At 34.5% G+C, this 9,413-nt stretch overlaps 1 pseudogene; it reads right to left on the bottom strand.

Annotated features, from left to right (window-relative positions):
- Positions 1 to 1,340: 1,340 nt before the first annotated feature.
- LOC128921847 (small nucleolar RNA U3) lies at positions 1,341 to 1,526 on the bottom strand (annotated as a pseudogene).
- Between the last annotated feature and the right edge of the window lie 7,887 nt (positions 1,527 to 9,413).

Here is a 9,413-nt window from a genome sequence, read left to right on the forward strand (position 1 = left end):
GAGTTCAAATCCGAATGTCTGTCTGTCCGTCCGTCCATCCGTACGTCCGTCCATCCGTCCGTCTGTGCAAGCTGTAACTTGAGTAAAAATTAAGATATCTTGATGAAACTTGGCATACTTATTTCTTGGCACCATAGGAAGGTTGCTTTCGAATGAGCAAAATCGGACCACTGCCACGCCCACAAAATGGCGAAAACCGAAAACACATAAAGTGCCATAACTAAGCCATAAATAAAGCTATGTAAATAAAATTTGTTATGAAGGATCGCACTATGAAGGGGCATATTTGGATGTAATTTTTTTGGGGAAGTGGGCGTGGCCCCGCCCCCTACTTAGTTTTTTGTACATATCTCGCAAACCAATAGAGCTATATAAACCAAATTTTCTGCAGTCATTTTGTTTAGCCACTTCTTAGTACAGTACAAAAATGAAAGAAATCGGATAATAACCACGCCCACCTCCCAAAAGTTTGGTTGAAAATTACTAAAAGTGGGTTAACTCACTAACGAAAAACGTCAGAAACACTAAATTTCACATAAGAAATGGCAGATGGAAGCTGCACTCAGATTTTTTTACAAAATGGAAAATGGGCGTGGCGTCGCCCACTTATGGGTGAAAAACCATATCTCAGGAACTACTTGACCGATTTCAATGAAACTTGGTTTGTAATAGTTTCCTTACATCCAAATGATATGTTGTGAAAATAGGCCAAATCGCTTCACAACCACGCCTACTTCCCATATACCAGAATCTGAATCGTTTACTTTACAATATATAAAGTAAGTACTAGTGAGGTATCGGTGCAGAACTTTGCACAAATACTATGTTTATAGTGTGGCAGCCCCATTTTAAAAATCGCCGAAATCGGACCATAGGTTTTTAAGGCCCATATATCGAACACGAGGACCTCGGTGCTTCTAACCTAATATTATGGTTTCCAACTTTCAATAGATTTTATACAATATATATGACGAATATGTGGGTCAAATTGTGTATTATATAATATAAATAAAGTTAAATAAATAAATTGCGAGAGTATAAAATGTTCGGTTACACCCGAACTTAGCCCTCCTTACTTGTTACTATTAAGATTATCGCTAGGGTTCATTTTGCATTCTATCGCACACAAATCGCCAATTCTTGTTGACATTGATATCGTCACATCAGCATCACTCGCGTACGGAGCCTTTATATCTAAATGAGGAGTGAGAATATGACATTTGTCTTGCTCATTGTGATAAATAGCAACGTCTGAATTTCTTGTTTCATTTCGATGAAATCGAATTTGCAATTGCAAATATGCAAGACCATTTGCACCAGATTGTGAATTGCCCTACTGTACTTATGGACTGCGTTATCCGTTGTAACCGAGCGGTCATCGACAAGACAAAATTAGAAATGAAGTTCACAAACTTCACGCTGCTAGATAAAATGATATATCTCCTCATCGCGTTTGCTAATACTTTCGATTTGCAAAGAAAGTAATTGAAGATGACTACAGAAATGATCCTGTGATGTATAGTCTTAACTTTTCAACGGCCAACGCAGAGTATTTCAACCAAAAGTCACACAAAATAGTTGAGAATTCGCAGAAATGAAACAGAAACGAAAGAAAAATAATGCGCAAGCATACAATCATACATATGCGTACACATGTGAATATGTCACCAACCAAAAATTTAAACATTGTTCTACAAAAACAAGAATTGCTCAAATAGCATAAGCATGGCAAGTGCTTTAAGTTCTCTGCTTTACTCTCATTCACTCTCTCTCTCGCGTTAATTGTACAAATGCTTCCCTCTCCACTGAAGCGTTAAACAATTATCGCAACCTTTTCCGAAGTCGTATAAGAAGTATAACTTCAAAAACGTTTGTAGGGCTTTATTGACAAATATTTTTGTTCGAGAACACATGATTTGTGACGTTTGCGATTTTCGTTTTAAATTTTTTATTGAAAATCTTTTAATGCATGCCGCTGTAATCGTTTGCCCTTGGCATTGCCTGTACTTTTGTCATACGCGAGAATAGTCTCACTTAGTACTTATCTCATTTGCATATAATGTAAAATGTTTGCGTTGGAGTAATAAAATCAGCTCTCTCATATTATATATGTACGCAGGACTTAAATAATTCACGAGGGGAAATGCTTTGCGCCTAATTGTATAAAAATGTCAACACTAAGGCATAGACAACAAAAAATATCCGCTTGTATTTATAATGTTAAACAAAGAACAACAACAGTCTTAGTGAATATGCACAACTTTTGCTCTATGTTTTGTTGTTGATGTTCTGTTTTTTTAGTGGTTGTGCCGGAAGTTAATTAGTTAAAAGGTTAAAATAGCAGCAAACGAATGAATGAAACAAACAGAAAACAGAGAGGAAGAAGAAGGCGCAGCTTAGCCGACAAATATGATATTTGGCAACAGACGAAACCCTCAACATTTTAACACGAAAAAATAAGCTCACAGCTGCGACAGCAAAGCGAATATTGTTGTAGCGGAAACATTTTTGGTGATACGAAAGCGACATGCTAAAACAAAATACTTTTGTACGGACCCAACCTTATCATTATTTTCTTGTTTACTTTTTCTACAACTTCTTAGTTTGCACCCAGTGAAGCATTATTTCATAGCGGTATTTTGAATCTGGTGGTCAGAGCTTTATCGACTTTTTATACATCTCTGTTTCGACTCTTCATTGAAGGTTTTTTTCATGATCTGTTTGATCGTCGGGGTTCAGTGCTATTAAAATCCAATACCCTGTCGACGACGATTTAAAACATGTTGCACTCTATTTCAAAAGTCCCCAGCAGATTTAAAAGCGAGATCTCCTGAAAGGAGGAATGAAGGAGTCCTCCTATTGACCTTTTTTAGGAACAGCGGATTATTGACATATTTCCACCGATGAAGATTGAATTAATGATATTTCCTATTAAAAACATGAATGATTTAGCATCTACAGAATCCTTGCTTTTGAATAAGCCTGAGGCAGAAATGGTGAGTATGATAAAATACATTTGATAAGAAGTTACTAAACAGTTTGAGTTTGTTATAGGTGGCGTATCTGAAGCAAAAAATTTCAAAGAGACCCCTATCAAAAATTTTGGATGAAGTGATTGCGGAGACCCAGCTCTTAAAAATGAATTGGGATGGAGCCAAAAAAAAAAGTTGCATTGAAGAATTATGCACTTTTCAATAAATTTCTTTACGGTAATATATCATTTCAATTCATGTCATCTATTTTTTTAATAAGTTTAATTTTTTGAGGCCTTAAAAGATGATTACTCATACCCTGATTTTGAGGCAATGATCAAAAAGGCGTTTTTCAAATGTTAGGCTCAGTTCTACAGAAACACTTATAATATAAAAAAATAATAGATTTCATGTACATTTATTTAATTAAAAAACTTTAATAAAAAGTAAAATTATAAAAATTTGTTTTTGTTAAAATAATTGCAGGTTGAAAATAATATAGGATTTATCATAGAGATCTCCTATAGTAGTAATCATAGAGATCTCCTTTAAGATTAATCATAGAGATAGCCTATAGTAGTAATCATAGAGATCTCCTATATCAGTAATCATAGAGATCTCCTATATCAGCAATCATAGAGATCTCCTTTAGGAGTAATCATAGAGATCTCCTATAGCAGTAATCATAGAGATCTCCATTAGGAGGTTAAAAGGAGTACTCGCGTTCCAATGACATGCAATGTTAAAAACGAGTATACAATTTTACGTGTATTTACACACGAGTATTAGGAGTAATAGGGAGTATAGGATATCTCCTAAAGGATTAATCCAGGAGGTCTCAAACGATCATCCTAAAATCTGCTGTGTCAGTCGTTCTTGAAACAAAAAATTGAATCTGAATTCATGTAAAGCACTATTTAAGACGAATTTATTAAAAACATATATTTTTCAATCACGCATACTTTCCACCCTATGCTTTCAGTCACATGGGAGCATTTAATGACTAAGCAGCTATGTAATACATAATGCACTTAAAAGAAGGCGTTGTGCTGTGTTGGCGTTAATTTGGCTAAATTTTTCATGCTGTCATACAGTGGAGAATTTACTTTTTTTCTGTAATAAATAAAACGAAAGAAGTCACACTTTGCGATGTGTAATTAAAGTAATGCGTTTAGGTGTCAACGGTAATCGCATATAATTACATAAAATACCATGTCGTTGTGGGTCGAAATGAATCATCAAGTTGAGAACATTGTACGACAAGCATATTTCAGAATAACGCCTACATAGTTTCCATATAATAGATTATGTTCTTGTTCTTCTTTATTTGCCAATTCTTATTCGAATTAAATACTATTACATTTTTCCATAAATTTTTAATTATAAATAAAAATCTGATAATAAAATGTTTCTAAAGCTAAATATCTTCATATTACAGGCTTTTATAATTAACGCAGCATATTGTCCTCTGTCTGTAGCCACATTTGTTAGATTTCGAAACCATGAGAGCGGCTTTAAACCAATATTTCCATTTCCTTCGATTTTTCCTTGGATTAGTAATTGCTGAAGCCCATATCTGAGGTTCCTTAGTATATGTCCTAGGTAGGTCCTCTTCATTGCGGTTCATTCTTATTAAAACTTTATAGTGTCTTGTGTTCATGAAATTTTATTAATTTTGAGATCTCCTTCTTCTTAACTGGTGATTCTTCCCGCCATTCATTCCTCCATTTGGTAGTTTGGCGCCAATTGGAAATTCCAAGTGTTGCCAGGTCCTTCTCCACCTAGTATTTCCAACGGAGTGGAGGCCTTCCTCTTCCGTGGCTTCCACCAGCGGGTACTGTATCGAACACTTTCAAAGCTTGATCGCAATGAAACAACATGGCCTAGTCAGCGTATCCGCTGTCTATTCGCTGAACTATGTCAATATCGTCGTATAAATCGTACAGCTCATCGTTACATCGTCTGCGGTATTCGCCGTTGCCAATGTTTAAGGGACTGTAAATCTTTCGCAAAACCTTTATCTCGAAAACTCCTGATGCCGTCTCATCGGATGTTGAGCTCGTCCAATGCAGGACGGGAATGATGAGGGACTTGTAGAGCTCGGTTTTCGTTCGTCGAAAAAAGACTTTACTTTCCAATTGCCTACTCAGTCCAAAGTAGCGTCTGCGTTGTTTTAATGCTGGTTTCAAGATAAATTCAATTCACTACAACTTCAAAGTTATGACTGTCAACAGTGACGTGGGACCCAAGACGCGAATGCGTGTTTGATGAAAAGAGATATTTTTTCATGTCCTCGTTTTTCGCCAGACCCACACGCTTCGCTTCCTTATCCAGTCTGGAAAAATACGGGTGTTGTTGCCATTGATAGTGAGATCAATACAATTTTATAGAAAATTGTACCTTCCCTATTTAGTACCTTTTTTCAATTGAAGATATTTACAATAATTTTAATAGAAAATCCACATTCTTTAAGAGCTCCTTTTACTTCACTAGAGTCTTAGGAAGACTTAATTTATGACAACAACTAGGCCTTAAATTTCCTTTTTTCATTAATGTAGGCCAATGTCGTATTTTGCACCTACAAATTTGTTGGATGATTGCTGTGCTCTGCTGCTTCTGTTGATCGTTAGCCCTGCTTGGGGTGCGGTTGAGCTGGTCACTGTAATGACTCATCGTTATCACCATTGCCTTGTTTGTTGGCGTCGCAACAAGTTGCACAGAGTATTATTATAAAGTGTCATAACTAAGCCATAAATAAAGTTATGAAAGTAAAATCTGGAATAAAGGATCGCATTAGGGCACATTTGAATGTAATTTTATTTTTTAAATGGGCGTGGCCCCGCGCCTAAGTCGGTTTTTTGTATATATCTTGCAAACCAACAAAGCTATATAAACCAAACTTTCTGCAGTCGTTTCTTTTAGCCATTTCCTTATACAGTCCAAAAACGAAAAAAATCGGATAATAACCACCCCCACCTCCCATACAAAGGTTCGGTTGAAAATTACGAAAAGTGGGTTAACTCACTAACGAAAAACGCCAGAAACGTTAAATTTTACATGAGAAATGGCAGATGGAAGCTGCACTCAGATTTTTTCGCAAAATGGAAAATGGGCGTGGCGTCGTCCACTTATGGGTTAAAAAACATATCTCAGGAACTACTTGACCGGATTCAATGAAATTCGGTATATATTTTCTTGACACCCTGACAACACAGATGAAAAATAGGCGAAATCGGTTCACAACCAGGCCTACTTCCCATATAACTCAATTTTGAATTCCATCTGATTCGTTCACTGTATAATATATACATAAGGAACCGATGAAGATAGCGGGATAAAACTTAACTTTACACAAATACTGTATATCATCTGTGGCTTCACTTATGGTAAAATTTTCGAAATTGGACTATAACTTTTCAAGGCCTAAGGACATGTTTTCACCGAGAATATCGGCAAATCTTTCAGATATTTTAATTTAATTCAGAGGAGATTTTTTTTTCTCCTAATTGTGTGTGTCGGTTCCAAAAATTATTAAAATCGGATCAGAACTTCCCCTAGCTCCCATATACCTAATTATGTGCGGGCTTTATTCCGCATATATTGGTTAATATGTTAGATGTCTTAGCAAAATTAAGTGAACATATAGTCTTGTATATAGTGTAGCTTGGTGGGAAAAATTAGTGAAATCGGCTTAGGAATTACATCAGCCCTCATATACTATATATGATGATTTTCGTTATTCTATTGGACTTTATGCCGAATATATGGGTCAAATTGTGTGTTATATTAATAAAATTAAATAAATAAATTGCGAGAGTATAAATTGTTCGGTCGTACCCGAACTTAGCTTTTTCTTAAATGTTTGAAGTTAATTTTTATTCATATCTAATTAAAAATACTGTCTTATTTTTTAATTATTTAAATAAACTATATAATAACACAGCCCGACAAAATTAAAAAAAAAATAGTTTCTTTTTTATTCCTTTTAAGCTTTTTAATACCCACTACTTATTTTTTCATATCATAAGTTAAGTGGAGGGTATAAAAAAGCTATATCATGAACTAGAGCTGATAGAGACAAACTGATTACAGATTTGAATTCAACGCGCCCAAATTAACAAGAATCAGTTGATAAATTCAAACAACAGTTATCAAGACTTAATGGTATTAGCTTAAATCATCTAGAAAAAATTTTGAAAGTATTAGAGGTTTTCGAAAAATCTTCCAAAGAGCTAGAAGGAGAAAATTATTCAACTCTGCATTTGATACTTCCCCACGTATACAGGTTGAAAGAAACTTGTTCAAGAAGTGAAAGTTTGACTTTTATAAGTAAGTTTAAAGAAAAACTGAGTGAGTTGTTGGACACCGTTGTCTTGGAAAATCTTACGATATATCATAAACTTGCTGTATTTTTGCTTCCACCAATGAACATGCTAATATCATTTAACAAATTCTCTAATGTCAAGTTTCATCTGCGAGGCGGACGGTCACGATCAGCCAAGCACATCAGTTAATCCTCCACCCACTCGCAAATCGCAGCTTTTTACAGCATTTCTATATCAATCTGAAGTTTTAAATGAGGAAAATAATATCAATACCGAGGTTATTAAATACGAAGCGACTAATGTCCTATATTATGAGGAATTCAGTGTCTTTCAGTGGTGGCATCTACATCAATTTGAATTTCCTATGCTTTAAAGGTAGCCAGTAGTCTGTTAGTAATTCCAGCTAGTAGTGCTATAAAATACTTTGAATTATTTGTACTAGAAGCTATTCAAGTTATGAGTGAAATGAACTGAAAGACCAAACTTACACTTCTCTCCAGTGCAGTGCAGTGTGCGTATTCTCGCTCTTTGTTTACAAGCTCTTCAACTCAGATGCTGAGTTAACGTTATGCCGATCAAGTCGTATGGTTTTTTACGAGTGGCTTGAAATGCCAAATGAGTGAATCATTGCAGGAGTTTAATACGTACGATTGATACATATGAACATATACCGACTAAGCTTATGTGTATATGTTTGTATTTTTATTTTTCTATGCTACGTGTAAGCAAAATGGTGTGGAAGAAAATTGAAAAATTGCATACTATTATAACTTCAAATATGCTGAATATGAAGGACAGTTTTATTTTTTTTATTACTTTTCATTTATTTATTTATTATTAAATTTTTAATATATTTATCATAGGAATAAAAAAATATAAATATAAATATAAATAGAAAATATTAAAAGTAAAATTAAAATAAACATATTTATTGTTATTTCATATTTCAATTAGAAAAACTTAAAAATAGCAAATATTTTTAATTGCACAAGATTTACAAGATTTTGACAATTAATGTGTTCGTTATTTCGGAAAACTACTACATGTGGAGATCACCACTCTACACTAATTATAATAATTTATCATAACCATTTACGATATTCATTTATTTGTACTGTACATAATTATTTATTCGTACTCTACTTCTTAAGTTTCACATTACATGTATTTTCTCCTAAAACTTAACGAAAGTAACAATGTAAGGATGTAAAAGCATAAGCATTGAAATAAAGCCCAGTTCGTCAAAGATTAGCAAACCAAACGCACGCGTTCTTTAATTCGCTATCGCCAACGACAACTACAACAACCACTAGCACCGCATCACCACCAAATATATATATACATATATTTATTTAATTTATATTTATATAAGTTTCAGAGTAAAGAAATTATTGTGGCAATGATCATGGTAATAAAAATACACACCGCACTGAAATGTCTTGAATTCTCGCTTCATCAGAATGTGAAATATCTTCGTTTTATGCCAGCAGCTGAGACAGGTGCAAAAGTCGACCTAAATAATGTATATCTCTTTAACATCTGGAAAGAGAATGATATATATAACACTGAAAGCGGCACAAAGATTCCTTAAAGAAACTTGGTCAAGTGGAATTAACATTAAGCAAGTAACAAAAAATTTCAATCTGGTTGTCGATTGATAGCCTCACAGAAAGAATTCCTCAAAAAAGTTATACGGTACATTAGTATGGCAATATCGAATATAATAATATTCTAAAAAGTTCAAATGATTAAAAGAAGCAAATTCCAACACTCTACGCTCCTTTCTGAAGTGTGAGTTCATTACTCGGAACGTAACTCACTCACTCACACATGAGCGTCACACAGATGCTTCAAAAATTAGTAGAAGAAGCATATCCCAGCAAGCTACGCGCCATTCTGCAATACAACTCACATTACTCGGAATGTCACTCACACACGCACTCACACGTAGTCATGAGCGACACACAGATACTCCGATTAATACTGTCACTTCAGTGTTGCCAGTGTTTGTCAATGCAACAATCCGAATATGATCGTTTTAGGGACTACCTTCTATAGCGTTCTGCTGAAATAATATATTAAAATTTTCAATAAACTAATCTTTGGACTTACGCAA

The sequence above is a fragment of the Zeugodacus cucurbitae genome, chromosome 4, assembly GCF_028554725.1.
Source record: "Zeugodacus cucurbitae isolate PBARC_wt_2022May chromosome 4, idZeuCucr1.2, whole genome shotgun sequence".
Taxonomy (NCBI): domain Eukaryota; kingdom Metazoa; phylum Arthropoda; class Insecta; order Diptera; family Tephritidae; genus Zeugodacus; species Zeugodacus cucurbitae.